General features: G+C 33.9%; 22 non-coding genes across 22 annotated transcripts; 20 read left to right on the forward strand and 2 right to left on the reverse strand.

Moving 5' to 3' along the window:
• The first annotated feature begins 133 nt into the window (after nucleotides 1–133).
• Nucleotides 134–207, forward strand: TRNAI-AAU (transfer RNA isoleucine (anticodon AAU)). The gene has a single exon. It is a non-coding gene; the product is annotated as a tRNA-Ile (tRNA).
• Nucleotides 208–585: 378 nt separating this feature from the next.
• Nucleotides 586–658, forward strand: TRNAK-CUU (transfer RNA lysine (anticodon CUU)). Its single transcript has one exon. It is a non-coding gene; the product is annotated as a tRNA-Lys (tRNA).
• Nucleotides 659–733: 75 nt separating this feature from the next.
• On the forward strand, nucleotides 734–807 carry TRNAI-AAU (transfer RNA isoleucine (anticodon AAU)). The gene has a single exon. It is a non-coding gene; the product is annotated as a tRNA-Ile (tRNA).
• A 321-nt stretch (nucleotides 808–1,128) lies between these two features.
• On the forward strand, nucleotides 1,129–1,202 carry TRNAI-AAU (transfer RNA isoleucine (anticodon AAU)). Its single transcript has one exon. It is a non-coding gene; the product is annotated as a tRNA-Ile (tRNA).
• Nucleotides 1,203–1,528: 326 nt separating this feature from the next.
• Nucleotides 1,529–1,602, forward strand: TRNAI-AAU (transfer RNA isoleucine (anticodon AAU)). The gene has a single exon. It is a non-coding gene; the product is annotated as a tRNA-Ile (tRNA).
• Nucleotides 1,603–2,631: 1,029 nt separating this feature from the next.
• Nucleotides 2,632–2,704, forward strand: TRNAK-CUU (transfer RNA lysine (anticodon CUU)). Its single transcript has one exon. It is a non-coding gene; the product is annotated as a tRNA-Lys (tRNA).
• A 3,024-nt stretch (nucleotides 2,705–5,728) lies between these two features.
• TRNAI-AAU (transfer RNA isoleucine (anticodon AAU)) lies at nucleotides 5,729–5,802 on the forward strand. The gene has a single exon. It is a non-coding gene; the product is annotated as a tRNA-Ile (tRNA).
• Nucleotides 5,803–6,083: 281 nt separating this feature from the next.
• On the forward strand, nucleotides 6,084–6,156 carry TRNAK-CUU (transfer RNA lysine (anticodon CUU)). The gene has a single exon. It is a non-coding gene; the product is annotated as a tRNA-Lys (tRNA).
• Nucleotides 6,157–6,237: 81 nt separating this feature from the next.
• Nucleotides 6,238–6,311, forward strand: TRNAI-AAU (transfer RNA isoleucine (anticodon AAU)). The gene has a single exon. It is a non-coding gene; the product is annotated as a tRNA-Ile (tRNA).
• Nucleotides 6,312–7,045: 734 nt separating this feature from the next.
• On the forward strand, nucleotides 7,046–7,118 carry TRNAK-CUU (transfer RNA lysine (anticodon CUU)). The gene has a single exon. It is a non-coding gene; the product is annotated as a tRNA-Lys (tRNA).
• A 77-nt stretch (nucleotides 7,119–7,195) lies between these two features.
• TRNAI-AAU (transfer RNA isoleucine (anticodon AAU)) lies at nucleotides 7,196–7,269 on the forward strand. Its single transcript has one exon. It is a non-coding gene; the product is annotated as a tRNA-Ile (tRNA).
• A 344-nt stretch (nucleotides 7,270–7,613) lies between these two features.
• TRNAK-CUU (transfer RNA lysine (anticodon CUU)) lies at nucleotides 7,614–7,686 on the forward strand. Its single transcript has one exon. It is a non-coding gene; the product is annotated as a tRNA-Lys (tRNA).
• Nucleotides 7,687–7,925: 239 nt separating this feature from the next.
• Nucleotides 7,926–7,999, forward strand: TRNAI-AAU (transfer RNA isoleucine (anticodon AAU)). The gene has a single exon. It is a non-coding gene; the product is annotated as a tRNA-Ile (tRNA).
• A 1,022-nt stretch (nucleotides 8,000–9,021) lies between these two features.
• Nucleotides 9,022–9,094, forward strand: TRNAK-CUU (transfer RNA lysine (anticodon CUU)). Its single transcript has one exon. It is a non-coding gene; the product is annotated as a tRNA-Lys (tRNA).
• Nucleotides 9,095–9,166: 72 nt separating this feature from the next.
• TRNAI-AAU (transfer RNA isoleucine (anticodon AAU)) lies at nucleotides 9,167–9,240 on the forward strand. Its single transcript has one exon. It is a non-coding gene; the product is annotated as a tRNA-Ile (tRNA).
• A 635-nt stretch (nucleotides 9,241–9,875) lies between these two features.
• On the forward strand, nucleotides 9,876–9,948 carry TRNAK-CUU (transfer RNA lysine (anticodon CUU)). Its single transcript has one exon. It is a non-coding gene; the product is annotated as a tRNA-Lys (tRNA).
• Nucleotides 9,949–11,268: 1,320 nt separating this feature from the next.
• Nucleotides 11,269–11,341, forward strand: TRNAK-CUU (transfer RNA lysine (anticodon CUU)). Its single transcript has one exon. It is a non-coding gene; the product is annotated as a tRNA-Lys (tRNA).
• A 510-nt stretch (nucleotides 11,342–11,851) lies between these two features.
• On the forward strand, nucleotides 11,852–11,924 carry TRNAK-CUU (transfer RNA lysine (anticodon CUU)). Its single transcript has one exon. It is a non-coding gene; the product is annotated as a tRNA-Lys (tRNA).
• A 3,119-nt stretch (nucleotides 11,925–15,043) lies between these two features.
• TRNAI-AAU (transfer RNA isoleucine (anticodon AAU)) lies at nucleotides 15,044–15,117 on the forward strand. Its single transcript has one exon. It is a non-coding gene; the product is annotated as a tRNA-Ile (tRNA).
• A 214-nt stretch (nucleotides 15,118–15,331) lies between these two features.
• TRNAI-AAU (transfer RNA isoleucine (anticodon AAU)) lies at nucleotides 15,332–15,405 on the forward strand. The gene has a single exon. It is a non-coding gene; the product is annotated as a tRNA-Ile (tRNA).
• A 178-nt stretch (nucleotides 15,406–15,583) lies between these two features.
• On the reverse strand, nucleotides 15,584–15,657 carry TRNAI-AAU (transfer RNA isoleucine (anticodon AAU)). The gene has a single exon. It is a non-coding gene; the product is annotated as a tRNA-Ile (tRNA).
• Nucleotides 15,658–19,005: 3,348 nt separating this feature from the next.
• TRNAK-CUU (transfer RNA lysine (anticodon CUU)) lies at nucleotides 19,006–19,078 on the reverse strand. Its single transcript has one exon. It is a non-coding gene; the product is annotated as a tRNA-Lys (tRNA).
• Nucleotides 19,079–19,554: the final 476 nt, after the last annotated feature.

The raw sequence follows: 19,554 nt of genomic DNA on the forward strand, positions 1-19,554 counted from the left end.
AGTTTTTTTCCGTTAATGTGGAAAAATGATCCATTGGTGGAAATTTTAATCCAATTTTCGAAAAAAGTTGGTCCAAAAATGTTTTTCGTTATGGCAAAGCTGCTTCTAATACTATTGAACTCGATTTCATATGGGCCCATTAGCTCAGTTGGTTAGAGCGTCGTGCTAATAACGCGAAGGTCGCGGGTTCGATCCCCTCATGGGCCACAAACTGTTTTGTAGTGTAGCATATACCAAGACAATGTACATTTGTGGACTATAAGCCTGATGAGGATATAACCGGAATTATTTCAATGAAACTTGTATTGCCCCGTTTCTTCGGAACAAAAACAGATTAGTTTACGAAGAAAATATACATCCACGGATTCCCTCCACCGATAAGTTAAATAGTAAGGGTATAAAATGAAACACGGAGATCCTATTTCCGCTTATGGTGGAAATATGTATACGCAAAACGTATTTTCAAAAAAACGTATATTTACTACATGAACTTACTGGGTAACCCACGTATATAGTACTTCATTTTTATTTTATTTGTTTTTTAGCTTTGATAGCCTATTTTCTTTTCTTTTTTAAAACAATATAGCCCGGCTAGCTCAGTCGGTAGAGCATGAGACTCTTAATCTCAGGGTCGTGGGTTCGAGCCCCACGTTGGGCGCTATTCAATTTTTTGTTTTCACTCCCAGAGACACAAGTTAAAACGATCAACGTTTTTTGCACTTTAATTCTTATGGGCCCATTAGCTCAGTTGGTTAGAGCGTCGTGCTAATAACGCGAAGGTCGCGGGTTCGATCCCCTCATGGGCCACAAATCCTTTTGTGGAAATGTTTCAGACAATCGAAATTATTCCGATAAAAATAAAAGTATTGATCTACGGGATAAGTATTGATTTGAAGTTGCGAACGATACCCTGGGCCCAAATTATATACATGACTTTATCCCCACTATAGCAATTTTCGCGGAGTTTGGCATAGTCCAGATCTTGGGTCTAGATTGGTGACAATCAGTACCGCATGAGACTCCTAAATTTAGGGTCATCGATGTTAGCCCCACGTTGGGCGCCATTCTTTTTTTATTATCACTACAATTTAAAACCAATAACGTTATTTTTACTTCGAATAAGTATGGGGCCCATTAGCTCAGTTGGTTAGAGCGTCGTGCTAATAACGCGAAGGTCGCGGGTTCGATCCCCTCATGGGCCACAAATACTTTTGTGGAAATGTTTCAGACAATCGAAATTATTCCGATAAAAATAAAAGTATTGATTTAAGGGATAAGTATTGATTTGAAGTTGCGAACGATACCGTGGGTCCATAGTGCATTCATAACGTTATCCCCCCACTATAGCAATTTTCGCGGAGTTTGGCATAGACTAGCTCATGAGTCTAGATTGGTGACAGTCAGTAACGCATCAGACTCCTAAATTTAGGGTCTTCGATGTTAGCTCCACGTTGGGCGCCATTCTTTTGTTTTTATTATCACTACAATTTAAAACGAATAACGTTATTTTTACTTCAAATAAGTATGGGGCCCATTAGCTCAGTTGGTTAGAGCGTCGTGCTAATAACGCGAAGGTCGCGGGTTCGATCCCCTCATGGGCCACACAATGTTTTGTCAGACCACAGTGGAGCAATGGTTGCAATGGGCTGCTACACTCTAGGAAAATACGAAAACATGTAGGCCAATAATTTAATGTTTATATCCGGCATTCCGAATTTGGATTCGAAATAGTTTGGCTTTGGTATATAGCCCCCATATGAGACGATTCGCGGTTTGGTTTAACGAGTTACAATCACGGTTGCAACTTGTGCCAAAAATAATCTACCAATATTTTTAAGAAAATTTTACCAAAAATCTACCAAATAACAAAATCCTATTTTGAAGCTTTTGATCAAAATTATGTGGTTAGTATGAACAAATGTTTTTAATTTTAGTATGAAGAAATGTTTTATTATTTCAGTTGAGTTTTGTCAGTTACTACTTCTACAAAAAGGGAGAACTTACAATGGACTTTGATAGACATTTTTAAAAATATTAAATTTATAGAAAATTTTGTCAAAGTTTTATTTCTTAAATTGAATTTTTGAACTGTATCACAACACAATTTTTTCACAAAATTTGGAAAACCAGTTTGTATCTATTTACATTCTTAAAAATTTTTGGCGGGTTATTCGAAAAACTAGAACAATTTAGGGTTGTTTTTCTTAATACTAGGCGGGGGAAAGTTCTAAAATCGCTTGGCAACATTGATCTAGTAATGATTTGTCGGCAATGATTTTTTTTCTTTAATTTGATTTCATATTTTGCTTTTATGAGATTTAATAATTTCGAAGATGATAGTAAAAAACCAAAAAGTTAGTAAATTGTCGTTAATTTAACAATATGAAATAGTTTACTTGTTTTCTGTGAGAGTTAAAATATTGTAGTATTGCTGTGCCCATGCTGATAGGTCACCATATTTTCTAAATATTTGTTTTCCTTTTTGTTGGCTATGTAATTTCCCCCTGATCAAGAGTGGATATCCCAGTTTATGCGCAAGCAAAATAAAATTTCGATATGTTATGAACTGAAAGGCAGATACATGGAAAACATCCCTTGAGGAAAAACAATCTTCTGATCCAGTGTACATATGCCCGGCTAGCTCAGTCGGTAGAGCATGAGACTCTTAATCTCAGGGTCGTGGGTTCGAGCCCCACGTTGGGCGCAGATAATTTTTTTTCTTGATATTCTTTGTTAGTCTTATTGGATGGATGGTAGGATGGGGTATAATCACGGTTCCTCGTGATTATACCCCAAATCTACCAAAATTTGAAGATTTACCAAAAACAAAATTTTAAAATTTTAAAAATTTTATTTTGAAGTGTTTGATCAAATTTTTCTTGTCAAAATTTTATTTCTATAGACAATTTTCTCAAAATTTTATTTCTATAGAACATTTTCTCAAAATTTTATTTCTATAGAAAATTTTCTCAAAATTTTATTTCTATAGAAAATTTTCTCAAAATTTTATTTCTATAGAAAAATTTATTTCTATAAAAAATTTTCTCAAAATGTTATTTCTATAGACAATTTTCTCAAAATTTTATTTCTATAGAAAATTTTCTAAAAATGTTATTTCTATAGAAAATTTTCTCAAAATGTTATTTCTATAGAAAATTTTCTCAAAATTTTATTTCTTAGAAAATTTTGTCAAAATGTTATTTCTATAGAAAATTTTGTCAAAATTTTATTTCTATAGCAAATGTTGTCAAAATTTTTTTTCTATAGAAAGTGTTGTCAAAATTTTTTTTTTTTTTAGAAAATTTTCTCAAAATTTTACTTCTATAGAAAATTTTCTCAAAATTTTACTTCTATAGAAAATTTTGTCAAATTTTTATTTCTATTGAAAATTTTCTTAAAATTTTATATCTATCAAAAATGTTGTCAAAATTTTATTTCTGTAGAAAATTTTATCAAAATTTTATTTCTATAAAAAATGTTGTCAAAATTTTATTTCTATAGAAAATTTTGTCAAAATTTTATTACTATAGAAAATTTTCTCAAAATATTATTACTATAGAAAATTTTCTCAAAATTTTATTTCTATAGAAAATTTTCTCAAAATTTTATTTCTATAGAAAATTTTCTCAAAATTTCTGTAGAAAATTTTGCCAAAATTTTATTTCTATAGAAAATGTTGTCAAAATTTTATTTCTATTGAAAATTTTCTCAAAATTTTATATCTATCAAAAATGTTGTCAAAATTTTATTTCTGTAGAAAATTTTATCAAAATTTTATTTCTATAAAAAATGTTGTCAAAATTTTATTTCTGTAGAAAATTTTGTCAAAATTTTATTGCTATAGAAAATTTTGTCAAAATATTATTACTACAGAAAATTTTCTCAAAATTTTAGTTCTATAGAAAAATTGTAAAAATTTTGAATTTTAAAGAAAATTTTCTAAAAAAATTTTTCTATAAAAAATTTTGTCGAAATTTTAATTTGTAGAAATTTTCTCAAATTTTTTGCTACAGAAATTTTCTCAATTTTTTTGCTACAGAAATTTTCTCAAATTTGTTTCTATAGAACTTTTTATCAAAATGTTATTTCTGTAGAAATTTTTGTCAAAATTTTTAATTCTATATAGGAAATTTTGTAAAAATTATATTCAAAATTTTATTTCCATCGAAAATTTTATCAAAATTTTATTGCTATAGAGAATTCTCTCAAAATATTATTTCTATAAAAAAATTCTCAAAATTTTATTTCTAAGGAAAATTTTCTCAATTTTTTTTCTCTATAAATTTTGTCAATTTTTTTTGAAAAGTTTCTAAAAATGTTTCTCAATATTTTTTTATAAATATTTTTTATATAAAAAATTGAAGTACCTCTTAGTTGGAGAGGAATGTTTAGCAAAATCTACTACAACACAAAAAAATCTACAGTAAAAAATGTACCATTTGTGGTAGAATTTTACCAACTGTGGCAACCGTGGGTGTAATGCCTTTTTTTATCTGCCAGCAGGTCGATCCATATAAAGGGTGATTTGTTAAGAGCTTGATAACTTTAAAAAAAAAAAAAACGCATAAAATTTGCAAAATCTCATCGGTTCTTTATTTGAAACGTTAGATTGGTCCATGACATTTACTTTTTGAAGATAATTTCATTTAAATGTTGACCGCGGCTGCGTCTTAGGTGGTCCATTCGGAAAGTCCAATTTTGGGCAACTTTTTCGAGCATTTCGGCCGGAATAGCCCGAATTTCTTCGGAAATGTTGTCTTCCAAAGCTGGAATAGTTGCTGGCTTATTTCTGTAGACTTTAGACTTGACGTAGCCCCACAAAAAATAGTCTAAAGGCGTCAAATCGCATGATCTTGGTGGCCAACTTACCGGTCCATTTCTTGAGATGAATTGTTCTCCGAAGTTTTCCCTCAAAATGGCCATAGAATCGCGAGCTGTGTGGCATGTAGCGCCATCTTGTTGAAACCACATGTCAACCAAGTTCAGTTCTTCCATTTTTGGCAACAAAAAGTTTGTTAGCATCGAACGATAGCGATCGCCATTCACCGTAACGTTGCGTCCAACAGCATCTTTGAAAAAATACGGTCCAATGATTCCACCAGCATACAAACCACACCAAACAGTGCATTTTTCGGGATGCATGGGCAGTTCTTGAACGGTTTCTGGTTGCTCTTCACTCCAAATGCGGCAATTTTGCTTATTTACGTAGCCATTCAACCAGAAATGAGCCTCATCGCTGAACAAAATTTGTCGATAAAAAAGCGGATTTTCTGCCAACTTTTCTAGGGCCCATTCACTGAAAATTCGACGTTGTGGCAGATCGTTCGGCTATTCATGATGAAATGTCAAAGCATACTGAGCATCTTTCTCTTTGACACCATGTCTGAAATCCCACGTGATCTGTCAAATACTAATGCATGAAAATCCTAACCTCAAAAGAATCACCCTTTATTAGTCAAGGTTTTGATATAGCCCCCTCTGCAACCCAAATAAAAATGATTCTTATAAATCCACAATCTGAATAGGCTACGATAAAGTTTTTCCAATTATTATTCATGACGGTGGACATTTAGTTTCGTCTCGGCCGAATTTCCAGCCGTAAATATGTGTCCATATTCTTGAATATGGCAATTGCATTTACTTGATGATTTCTATTCTGTTAGATCATTATCATCATCATTGTAATGATTTTTTCTGATAACGATACCAAATTATATATTTGTATGTAGGCCCATTAGCTCAGTTGGTTAGAGCGTCGTGCTAATAACGCGAAGGTCGCGGGTTCGATCCCCTCATGGGCCATACGGATGTTTTTATTAAACCATAAATAAATCGGAGGTCAAGTGTCTATCAATCGATTATAATAACATAAAAATGAGGAAATATTAGGTGTATTCAGAGATAAAATTACCTCTAAAATCTTCAACGATTAAATTCGTAAATGGGGGAGGCATACCATAATAAATAGAAAGACATGCCTTCATAGAATTCGAAAGTTCCTTAGGATTAAATTTTTCTGTTTTATAATTCAGTGAGAGTACATTCCATTTTCAGTCGTATCTACATTACTAAGATTGCCACATGCCCGGCTAGCTCAGTCGGTAGAGCATGAGACTCTTAATCTCAGGGTCGTGGGTTCGAGCCCCACGTTGGGCGCTAGAATTTTGTTTTTACCAATTTCTGTTTTTTTTTTAATTAGTTGTTTTTGTAAACTATTCACAAACAAATATTAAATATGGCCCATTAGCTCAGTTGGTTAGAGCGTCGTGCTAATAACGCGAAGGTCGCGGGTTCGATCCCCTCATGGGCCAATGAAAGTTTTTATAAATAATGTAATAGAACAAAATATAAAAATGTAATAGAACCAAACATAAACCAGGCGAGAGAATATTGGGCGATTAGAAGGTATTTCTTATCCACGATAGGTTAACGTGGCAGCCCGATTAAGTTTCAGCCTCACTTAGACTAAATATTCAGTCCATTATGATCCACGATACTGGTAAGTTAGTAATTTCGCTGTTTGTATACACCCCAGTTTCATATTCTACAATATTTTGGATTGTTGTATGATCGGAAAAAATTAGGGTCATGAGACAAGCAAGAAAAAAGTTTGTCGAGCCCCACGTTGGGCGCTAGATTTTTTCCGTTTCGTAGTTATTTTTGGTTTTTGAAAACCATTCAAATGCTATTATAAAATATGGCCAATTAGGTTAGAGCGTCGTGCAAATAACGTGAAGGTCGCGGGTTCGATCCCCTCATGGGCCATACGAATGTTTTTATTAATCCATAAATAAATCGGAGTTCAGGTGTCTACCAATCGATTATAATAAAAAGTATGAAGAAATATTAGGTGTGTTCAGAGGGAAAATTATCCCTAAAATCTTCACCGATTAAATTCGCAAATAGGAGGGGACATAATATAATAAATAGAAAGACATGCCTTCATAGAATTCGAAAGTTCCTTAGGATTAAATTGTTCTATTTTATAATTCAGTGAGAGTACATTCCATTTTCAGTAATATCTATGTTGCTAAGATTGCCACATGCCCGGCTAGCTCAGTCGGTAGAGCATGAGACTCTTAATCTCAGGGTCGTGGGTTCGAGCCCCACGTTGGGCGCTAGAATTTTGGTTTTACCAATTTCTGTTTTTTAATTAAATGTTTTTGTAAACTATTCACAAACAAATATTAGATATGGCCCATTAGCTCAGTTGGTTAGAGCGTCGTGCTAATAACGCGAAGGTCGCGGGTTCGATCCCCTCATGGGCCAGTTAAAGTTTTTATAAATAATGAAATAAGAGAAAATTAGGCTCAAACCGGACGAGAGAAAATTATAAATAAAGATCAGTTAGTTTATAGTTTCATATTCTGTAGTATAATCGGATCAAATTGGGATCTTGAGACAAGGAAGACAAAAAATATATGGTTTGCTAATTATATGTATTATAAAATACAAAATAATAGTATCTGAAATATAATGATTTTGTGTTCTAAACTATAGACTACCATTTGTACTCAATATAAAGAAATGTTTTTTCTTTTAATTAAAAAGTATTTTCTTCGTTGCATATTCTGTTACTATTTATAATTACTTCGACCGTCCACTGATTCGTTGCCCGGCTAGCTCAGTCGGTAGAGCATGAGACTCTTAATCTCAGGGTCGTGGGTTCGAGCCCCACGTTGGGCGCTAGAATATATTTTTGTCCCATTTCTATTTTGTAATTATTTCTTTTTGAAATTTAATATGGGTTCGAGCCCCACGTTGGGCGCTAGATTATTTTACCAATTGCTGTTTTGTAGTTATTTGTGACACTCATAATATCAGGGTCGTCGTTCAAGGCATACGTTGGGCGCTAGATTGTTTTACAAATTTCTGTTTTCTAATAATTTGTTTTTGAAATCTATTCAACAACAATTATTAAATATGGCCCATTAGCTCAGTTGGTTAGAGCGTCGTGCTAATAACGCGAAGGTCGCGGGTTCGATCCCCTCATGGGCCAATTAAAGTTTTTATAAACATATAGTAATAAAATGGCAAAGTTAAATGGAAATTTGACCTGATTATTTATCAAGAGTATCGAAACTTGTAGTCTACTTAACATGGAGGAAAATAATTATTTCGTCTTTTCTATCCTTACGTTAAGAGGATTGAAATCAATATATGGGATGGCCAATGAAGTATAGGGTGTATATTCAACATTCCGCTGATATGTATAACATATATTTTCAATTCAAATGCAGTTCATTCTAACATACATGAGGATAAAATGAAATGGACCCATGGTTTCATGACCTGCAACAGATCTTTATCGTCTTGGATGTTACATTACGTGACGAATTTCAGTATTCTAAAATGAAAACTATTTTTTAAGACTCCAAGTATTTAAAATTTTAAGATTAATGCACTTATCCCAATTTTCTCATAAAGCTCTGTTAGTGCTACGTTAGCTAACGAACTTTTAAACCATACTATGGCCTTTTTATTCATCCTGCCCATATATTCATACGCCAGTTAAGAAATCGGGTGCTGAATTTTTTTTGCACTTAACCCTCTAATGCCCAAGCCCGCCTTTAGGCGGTCTTCATTTAATAAGGAAGCTTTTAGTAAAACACACCTTAAGACAACAAAAATGGGTAAAATAAAAAAAAAACTTAGTTGAAACTGTTCAAGAGACTTTGCAGCATATACTGCATTTTATCGTATACATTTTTCTTGTTTAGTTTTCTTGCTTTCGTGTCGTTAACATTGAAAATTTAATCAGTTGGCAAAAAAAAACAAAAATGGGGCATTAGAGGGTTAATTTAAAACGGATTTTTTTATGCTAACTGACTGCTAGGCCCTAATAAAACTAATTGAAAATGACCGTTAAACTAATATTTTCTTAAAAACAATGGTTTTTATAGTACCAACCTTATATAAATTGTAATAACATTATCGGTTAAAATAAAGAAATTTTACTACAAATTTGTTTTTTAACTCAGTTTGTTTTTTTGGTTGACTCCATTCACTTACAAATTTATAGCCCGGCTAGCTCAGTCGGTAGAGCATGAGACTCTTAATCTCAGGGTCGTGGGTTCGAGCCCCACGTTGGGCGCTACAATTTTTTTTAACATATTTCTTTTGTTGTAATTATTTTAAAATGTTCTAAAAATCTGACATTAAGAACGGCCCATTAGCTCAGTTGGTTAGAGCGTCGTGCTAATAACGCGAAGGTCGCGGGTTCGATCCCCTCATGGGCCAACTAAAGTTTTTATAAACAAGTGAAATAATAGTGGGAAATATTCGGAAATGTATTACGATCTTTAAAATGTGGGGTCCTAATAGGTGCTGAAGATATGACGGTTGTGATCCCCAAAACGGATAATATTTGCATATTGACTCTTCTGAACTAAAGAGTTTAATCTGAATGTATGGTATGAAATACTGCATCTGGATTTCATAGGATTTGAAGACCTGCAAATCGAGTAAATTTGCACTTTAGGACACGTCTTAGACTCATTCCAAAAGACACGCCCTGGGACAATTTAGCAGGAGTACCTCATAGACAGGTCCTCAGGAACCAGTTGCGGACAAACTCTTAGAAATCTGTTTCATTTTGGGCATCCGAATCGCACCCAAAATAAAAAAACTTTTGAAGTATGTCGAACAATAGGTTATTTTGATAATATTATTTCAGTAAATGTATAGATCCAAAAAGATTTTAATATCAAACGAGTACGGAAATCAATAAATTACGACTATTAAAACATTGGAGCACCGGTACCAGTTCTGTGATAGGTTCGTCAGTGGCAATTTGCACCAATTTCCCGTAGGGGATGTTCACTTACAAGATGTACAACAATTTCGTTTTGGGACAAATTTAACCAAAATATATTGCCCGGCTAGCTCAGTCGGTAGAGCATGAGACTCTTAATCTCAGGGTCGTGGGTTCGAGCCCCACGTTGGGCGCTAGATTTTTTCAATGACCAATCGTGTAATTATTTAGTTTTAAGCACGTGTATGAGTTTGCTTCAAGGAACGAATATATAAGTAACACAATTGCGAAAATTTCAAATAACAGGTTGGCTGATAAGTCCTCGGTCTGACACATAGATGGCGTCGCTAGTATTAAGTACATATTATTTTTATATAGTACCAACCTTCAAATGATTCGTGTCAAATTTTGACGTCTGTAAGTCTGAAGGAAAAAAATACGGTGGAAGCAAAAACTTGGCTTCCGGACTCTGCCCCAGGGAAATCGACAATAATTGATTGGTATGCAAAATTCAAGCGTGGTGAAATGAGCACGGAGGACGGTGAACGCAGTGGACGCCCGAAAGAGGTGGTTACCGACGAAAACATCAAAAAAATCCACAAAATGATTTTGTATGACCGTAAAATGAAGTTGATCGAGATAATAGAGGCCTTAAAGATATCAAAGGAACGTGTTGGTCATATCATTCATCAATATTTCGATATGCGGAAGCTCTATGCAAAATGGGTGCCGCGCGAGCTCACATTTGACCAAAAACAACAACGTGTTGATGATTCTGAGCGGTGTTTGCAGTTGTTAACTCGTAATACACCCGAGTTTTTCCGTCGATATGTGACAATGGATGAAACATGGCTCCATCACTACACTCCTGAGTCCAATCGATAGTCGGCTGAGTGGACAGCGACCGGTGAATCGTCTCCGAAGCGTGGAAAGACTCAAAAGTCCGTTGGCAAAGTAATGGCCTCTGTTTTTGGGATGCGCATGGAATAATTTTTATCGATTATCTTGAGAAGGGAAAAACCATCAACAGTGACTATTATATGGCGTTATTGGAGCGTTTGAAGGTCGAAATCGCGGCAAAACGGTCCCATATGAAGAAGAAAAACGTGTTGTTCCACCAAGACAACGCACCGTGCCACAAGTCATTGAGAACGATGGCAAAAATTCATGAATTGGGCTTCGAATTGCTTCCCCACCCACCGTATTCTCCAGATCTGGCCCCCAGCGACGTTTTCTTGTTCTCAGACCTCAAAAGGATGCTCGCAGGGAAAAAATTTGGCTGCAATGAAGAGGTGATCGCCGAAACTGAGGCCTCTTTTGAGGCAAAAACCGAAGGAGTACTACCAAAATGGTATCAAAAATTGGAAGGTCGTTATAATCGTTGTATCGCTCTTGAAGGGAACTATGTTGAATAATAAAAACGAATTTTGACAAAAAAATGTGTTTTTCTTTGTTAGACCTTTTAAAAGATTTACAACAATTTCGTTTTGGGACAAATTTAGCCAAAATATATTGCCCGGCTAGCTCAGTCGGTAGAGCATGAGACTCTTAATCTCAGGGTCGTGGGTTCGAGCCCCACGTTGGGCGCTAGATTTTTTCAATGACCAATCGTGTAATTATTTAGTTTTAAGCACGTGTATGAGTTTGCTTCAAGGAACGAATATGTAAGTAACACAATCGCGAAAATTTCAAATATGTGTTGGATGTTGGATATAAGATGTGAACTTCTCTCTTATCAACGAATGTAGCTCGACCCTATAATAAGCTCAATCACAAGTCAAGTTCGGCTCCACGCCAAACAAACAAGCTTAGTTTTTTTTTCGAATAATAAAGATATTTTATGGAAGCTATCCGACTTTAAATCAAGTGCTTTAATACGGTTTTAATAAAACACAGCAAACTGCAAAGACAAACATCTTACATTTGGAAAAAAATGAAAACAAAGATGTTAGCCATTCTCCTAAATGAAATATCTTTATACGGAGCAATCTGCTCTTTATATTTTTTTCTAAACAATTTTATCTTTTCTATTAATATATTTTTTCAGTGTATCTACTCAAAAGATTTCAACGAATTTGTTGTTCTACTTCGCCAGATGCCCGGCTAGCTCAGTCGGTAGAGCATGAGACTCTTAATCTCAGGGTCGTGGGTTCGAGCCCCACGTTGGGCGCAAGTATTTTTTATAACCTCCACCATAGGATAGGGTGTATATTAGCTTTGTCATTCCGTTTGTAACACTTCGCTATATTGGTTTAAGACCCGATAAAGTGTATATATTCTGGGTTGTGGTGAAATTCAGAGCCGTTCTAGCGGAGTCCGTCCATTCGTCCGTCTGTTAAAATCGCGCTAACTTCCGAACGAAACAAGCTATCGACTGGAAACTTGTCACAAGTAGTTGTTATTAATGTAGGTCGGATGGTATTGCAAATGGGCCATATCGGAGCACTTTTACGTATAGCCACCATTTAAACCGACCCCCAGATTTGGCTTGCGGAGCCTCTTAGAGCATTAAATTTCATCCGATCCGGTTGAAATTTGGTTCGAAGTCTTGGTATATTGCCTTCAATACTCATCTCAAAATTGGACCATAATTATATATAGCCCCAATGTAAAGCGATCCCCAGATTTGGCTTGCGGAACTTCTTGGAGGCTCAAATTTCATCCCATACCGTTGAAATTTGGTACGTGGTGTTAGTATATGTCCTCTATATCGGTCCATAATACCTCGTACCTGGAGGTACAAATTTCATTCAATCCGGTTGAAATTTGGTATGTGCTGTAAATATATGGCTTCAAATAGAGGTGTGCACGTGACACGAAATTGTCGTGACTCACGAAAATTTTTGTGATTCGTGCGTGAATCGTGAGTCACGCTCATGACAACAGCGTGAGTGTGCGTGAGCGTGATTAACAAACCAAAATGTCGTGCGTGAGCGTGAGTCACGAACATAATATTTTCGTGAGTGTAATTCGTTACTCACGCACACTAACGAAGATATTATTTTCGTGACTCACGCTCACGCACGACATTTTTGTTTCTTAATCACGCACACTCACACTGTTGTCGTGAGCGTGACTCACGACTCACGCACGAATCACCAACATAAAACGCTTAAGAGAATGTTAAGAGTTTAATAACACTCTCGATTTTAATATTGCTCATGTTTTCAGACACTTCGTTAAGGTAAATTAATCATAAAATTATTCGTGAGTCTCGATATTTTTCGTGAGTCACGGTATTTTGCGTGGTTCACGACGTTTTCGTGTGTTTGTGTGCGTGAGTACAAATTTTCTTTTCGTGAGTGTGCGTGAGTTCTACCAAAAAATATCGTGCGTGAGTATGATTTTTCAGTCATGAGTGTGCGTGAGCATGAGTAAACTATTACTCACGTGCACACCTCTAGATTCTAACCACCATGCAAAAATTGACCCATATCGGTCCATAATTATATAGAGTCCCCCATATAAACCGATCCCCAGATTTTACTTCTACCCAGGAGGCTCAGGGTAAGTAAATTTCATCTGATCGGACTAAAATTTGGTACTAATTACGCCAATAATGATCCATATCGGTTCATAATTATATTATAGACTCGTCTAATTATACCGGTCAAAAACTGAACTGGACTAACCCCATGTGGGCTAACTTACAAGTTAGAAGACAATGTTAAGAAGTCTCAAGATACCTTGCCATTGGCCATTGGTGTTACCACGACCCAAGTAATTCGATTGTGGATGACAGTCTTTCGTAGAAGTTTCTTCGCAATCTATGGTGGGGGGTACATAAGATTCGGCCTGGCCGAACTTACGTCTGTATATACAGTCGAAGCTCGGTTTAACGAACGATATATTGTCAGGCCCTTTCGTTATTTAGAAAAATTCGTTAAATCGAACGGGAATATTAAATGTTAACTTTTATTGAAAATCGTAGTTTTTTACCAGATGAGTAAAAATTCATAATCATTTGAAAAAATTAAAGCACAGAGACACTTAAAAAATAATACTTAAAATAATCCTGATGAACGTGATATATCTATGTTAGGTTAGATTGAAGAGAGGATCCAAGATTCGCTGTCGTATGGGGGCCTATATACACCCATGTCATAATTTTGTACTCTAACTTCTTAGACGAATTGCCTAATTTGTTTCCAGTGCCCGGTTTCAAGAATGGCCAGGCATAGGTAGTGTTCATAGTAACATCTTCCTAAAACGTCTTACATACACCACAACTCCGCTGCTCCTGCCGGCATAGATGTACTCTCAACGCTAGATTGCCGTTTCGACCGGGCACCAAAAAAGTTTTTCAGCGGTAGTTTATCCCTCTCACTAATGATGTTGATATTCTTGTGTATTTCATAGTTTATCTTAGCTATAAGACGGAGGTTCCTTGTTATTGAGCTAAATATAGAATCGGGTAGCACTCATTATTAAGAGACAAATTCACCACCTGTCCAACTGGCAATCCCACGAAATATTGCCACTAACGGACCTATTACAGGAGTAGTACCAGTGCTCGAGTCTGTCGTAGTTTTTAAATTTTCATATAATTTATTGATTTCTATACTCTTTTTATTTTAAAATTTTATTTGATCTAGACATTTAACTATGGGCCAACATAGTCTAAAAGTTTTTCTTTCTGATGCAATTTGGATGATCAAAATAATACCGGTACCTAAGGGTTTGTCCCAGACTGTTTCATGAAGACCTGTCTAGTCCTACTAAGTTCTCCCAGGTCATGTAGTTTGGAATGAGTCCAATCCGTGGCCTGCAGTGTAAATTTATCCCCGTCAATGACAAACCCGTGTTGAAGTGACCGGTCCCTTCCATACGTTTCGGCCAGAACTGGGACTGGTCTATTCACACCAGGGAGAAGTCCAGTACCGGTTCTGTTGTAGATCCATTTCCCGTAGCGAAGCTGCGCCACTCTATCTAACCTAACTTTACCAGTTACCCGGCCATTGAATATGTGTTTTCAAACATTTTAATGGAATCTAAATATCTTGGGAATGCCGTACTTTGCGGACATTTCCTAAGGACTTAAGCCATTCTCACAATCGCCAAATATTGCTGATTTTTTGTTGTTTATTTTCTTAAGATTAAAAGCCTTTTCGTTAAATCGAACGTAAATTTTGTTCAATTGTTCGTTATTTAGAATACTCAATGTTAAGAATTTTGACGTTCGTTAAATTGGATTTTCGTTAAATGGGATATTCGTTAAACAGAGCTTCGACTGTACTTGTCTTAATTTAATATTGTTTCTAAAAAGGAAACTAAAATATTGGGAGCCATGGCCCATTAGCTCAGTTGGTTAGAGCGTCGTGCTAATAACGCGAAGGTCGCGGGTTCGATCCCCTCATGGGCCATCTAACTATTTTATGAATACATGTGTCATATGGAAAGGGTCCCATTTTTATTGACGTTTTGCGACACATTCTCCCGGAAAGTCGGGTTGCGCATAAAGTAAAGTACTATTCTGAAATGGTCTCACGGTTGCCCAAAATTTTCTTCCGGCACTTTTATGGGCACCTGGAGTGGACCCACTACCAAGCAATATTGTTTTTGGGTGTATTAAATATGGGCCCATTAGCTCAGTTGGTTAGAGCGTCGTGCTAATAACGCGAAGGTCGCGGGTTCGATCCCCTCATGGGCCACATTAGTATTTTTTATAGGGGGTGTAGATAGAAAATTTTGCCCCGCAGAATATTTAGTCTCAGCTACATCAATAATTTATATCCAAATAAATATATATTTTTTTATTTTCTAACATTTTGAAATTCTGTAATAGTAATTATAAACTATTTTGGAACAGTCCACTAAAAATTTTATGGATGGCCCATGAGGGGATCGAACCCGCGACCTTCGCGTTATTAGCACGACGCTCTAACCAACTGAGCTAATGGGCCACATGTCAAGAGGAGTCCATAATCCATTTAAAATTCGAAGACTATTAAACCAATTTTTTTTATATAGAAGCGTTAAATTTAAGGAATTGATAATTCAACTGTCTGTAATAATAAACTTAATTATAAATAATCTAAGTTGCCTGTGTTAAATGCAGTGATGCGTCATTAAATCAACACAATATTACAACAACAATAACAATCCAATATGTATAACAATAAGATTATAATTAATCATTTTAATTTTTTAATAAATATTAATTATCAATCTCATAGAATAAAAATTTTAGAATTTTTTTTTACCATTTTAATAATTTAATTTAGAATTATTTTAATCTTAAGAAAAAATTTTCAATGAAAAATTCAATTTTCAAATATGAAAATAAGTAATAAAAAAATAATAATTTAAATTTCTTTTAATTAAATAGTTTTTCAAAAAATTTGTAAAAAAATAATGAAAATGTTCAAATAAATAAATAGTTGTTTGTGTTCAAATAGGGATTGTAATTTCAATGAAAAAGTGGAATTATCGTCCCTTTGACTTTTTCGTAATTTGGAAATATCGACTTTTTTACGTTTTTAAAATGTGGAAATCTGACTTTTCGATTTTTTTTAAGAAAGTCGACCTTATGACTTTGTCAAAATGTGGAGAAGTTGTCATACGACCTTTAGACTTTTTTAAAATGTTGAAAGGTGACTTTTCGACTCTTTTGGAAAAGTCGACTTTTTCACAACTGGGAAAAAAACAACTTTTTAAAATTTTAAAAAAGGTGGAAAATACGATTTTTCCAAGTTTCAAAAAGGTTGACGTTTTTAAAATGTACAAAGACTGACATTTCGAGTTTTTGACTTTTTCAAAATTTTGGAAAGTCGACATTACAACTTTGTCAAAATGTAGAAAAGTCATCATTCGACCTTTCCACTTTTTGAAAATTTGGAAAATTCGACTTTTCGACTCTTTGGGTTGACTTTTTGAAAACTGGGAAAAGTCGAATTTTCCACAATTTTAAAAAGTCGAAAAGTCAACTTTTCCATTTTTTTTTTTAAATGTCGACATTTCGAGTTTTCGAATTTTTCAAATTTTAGAAGAGTGGACTTTACGACTTTTTAAAATGTGGAAGAGTCATCATTCGACCTTTCGACTTTTTTTTTTGAAAATTTTGAAAAGTCGAGTTTGTCAAAACTTTACGACTTTTTAAAAATGTGGAAGAGTCATCATGCGACCTTTCGACTTTTTTTTGAAAATTTTGAAAAGTCGAGTTTGTCAAAACTGGGAAGAGTCGACTATTCCAAATTTTAGAAATTTGGAGTGAAAAGTAAAAGACCGAAAAGTCGACTTGCAATATTAGAAAAAGTCGACTTTTTGACCATTGTCTTTTTTTTTATTGGGAAAAATAACCTTTTCGAATTTTCGACTTTTTTTTAAATGTGGAAAACTCGACTTTTTCGAAACTGGGACGAGTGGACTATTCAAAATGTTTAAAAAGGGTAAAAGTAGACTTTTTCTAATTTTAAAAAGTTCGAAAAGTCGATTTGAAATTTTTAGTCGAAAAAAGTGGAAAAATCGACTTTTTGATCATTGTCTTTTTTTAATTGGGGAAAAAACATTTTCGAATTTTCGACTTTTTTAAAATTTGGAAAATTCGACTTTTTCGAAACTGGGACGAGTCGACTATTCAAAATTTTTAAGAAGTGTAAAAGTCGACTTTTTCTAATTTTAAAAAAATCGAAAAGTCGATTTGAAATTTTTAGTCGAAAAAAGTGGAAAAATCGACTTTTTGACCTTTGTCTATTTTTAATTGAGGAACAAATTTTTTCTTCAAGTTTTCGATTTTTTTTTTTTAATTTGGAAAATTCGACTTTTTCGAAACTGGGACGAGTCCGACTATTCAAAATTTTTAAAAAGTGGAAAAATCGACTTTTCCAATTAAAAAAAAACGTCGATTTCCATTTCTTAAAAAAGTTGAAAAAATTGGAAAAGTAGACTTTTTAACCTTTGTGTCTTTTTTTTAATTGGGAAAAATAACATTTTCGAGTTTTCGATTTTTTTTAAATTCGAAAAAGTCGACTTATGGGCTTTAAAAAAAATTGGAAAAGTAGACTCCTTAACCTTTGTGTCTTTTTTTTTAATTGGGAAAAATAACATTTTCCAGTTTTCGATTTTTTTTTAAATTTGAATTTGAATTTTTTTTAAAGCCCATAAGTCGACTCTATGGGCTTTAAAAAATATTGGAAAAAAAATGATTTTTTGAGTTTTTAGTTTTTTAAAAGTATAAAAAAGTCGAAATTTCGATTTTTCAACATTATTTATCAATTTCATAGAAATAACAGTTACACTGAAAAAAAAAAATATTGTCGTGAGGCCAAAGATTTCATCTCCTTAAAATACGAATGCAAATTTTGCTTAGCATAGATGACACATTTCTCTAATATAAAGTTTTTTTCCTTGTCTAAAAGTCGATAAATTTTTCAATGAAGTCGTATTGTCCTAATAATTAAATGATTTGTCTTAAAAATGGGTATCATAACATGAAAGAAAAATTTTTAGGGGTAAGGTCTTCTTGACTTTAATAATTCAGAAAAATTCTTTAAAATTAATGAAATTGTCTTTAAATTTGTTGCCTTTTTGCATCTTGACTACAAAGCAAAAAATCGTTCAAACATACACTAATAGAAAAAGTTTCGTTATATTAACGAAATGTGTCGTTAAAAGTTAGCCATTGAAAAAAATTCGTTAATACAACGAACTTTTTCGTTAATATAACGAATTTTCTGCCAATCAACGTAACGTTTCGTACTATTAACGAATATTTTCATTGTATTAATGAAAATGTTTCGTTATATCAATGAACATTTTTCGTTGGCAGACTTGTAATGAAATTTTCTTTGTGTGTAGGACATGTCTTTCGACACTTTATTTTAAAGACGTTTTTTACTTGAAACATAGCAGCCTTAAATTGGAAAATAAAGTTGTCGTTAATACGTTCTTAAAGGAATTTGATAGCATATGATGAAAAAAATCTGAAAAAAACGAAAAATTAAAATTTGCTTCCTTTGCAAGTATCCTTACTTGTATTCCTCGGCTCAGAATCAATACCAAAATTGTTAAAATAAAGACAAAATCTTTGGAACCGGGCATGCTTTTTGTTCAATGTAGGAATGTATTTTACCCTTTTTGAAAACTTTTTCTTTTAATTTAATTTAGAGTAATTTTAATTCATATATGCTAATAATATTTCCATTAAAAGTTAAATTAATCAAATATGAAAATAACTAATAAAAAAATTAAAAGTTGAATTGTATTTAATACTTATAAAAATTTTTTAAATAAATAAATAAAAAAATTGTTTGCGCCCAACGTGGGGCTCGAACCCACGACCCTGAGATTAAGAGTCTCATGCTCTACCGACTGAGCTAGCCGGGCATATGATGATCGTCAAACTAACAAAGTGTTCGTGACCTAAGCAACACTCAGTGGCGTCGTTACACATTTCATTTGCGGGGTACTACATGTGATATTGCCTTATTGATGGTAAACAATATTGTGCCTAACTAGCAGTCTGTCTGCCTATTAAGTGCTAACAAGCATTCTTCAATACCCTCCCATATTTGTTTATTTCTGTTTGGTCAACAGTAGTAGTAGTAGTAGTAGTAGTAAGATTAACGAATGTGGAAAAACAACAACAGCAAAAATTCTATTCTAAAAATACAATTCTCAAGTATGCTAGAGGAGGGGTTGATTAAATACGTAAGACGTAGCAAAGTGTGAGCATATCAACAGATATTTTTGTTTAGCGATACCCATTTAGACATGTGCTTTCTTTCTTTGTACCAGGTAGGGGAAGCATATTTCAATACATGAAATTCGTTGTGAATAAGCATATTTATAATTGAATATAT

This window comes from Haematobia irritans, chromosome 3 (genome assembly GCF_050003625.1).
Source record: "Haematobia irritans isolate KBUSLIRL chromosome 3, ASM5000362v1, whole genome shotgun sequence".
NCBI classification, from domain to species: domain Eukaryota; kingdom Metazoa; phylum Arthropoda; class Insecta; order Diptera; family Muscidae; genus Haematobia; species Haematobia irritans.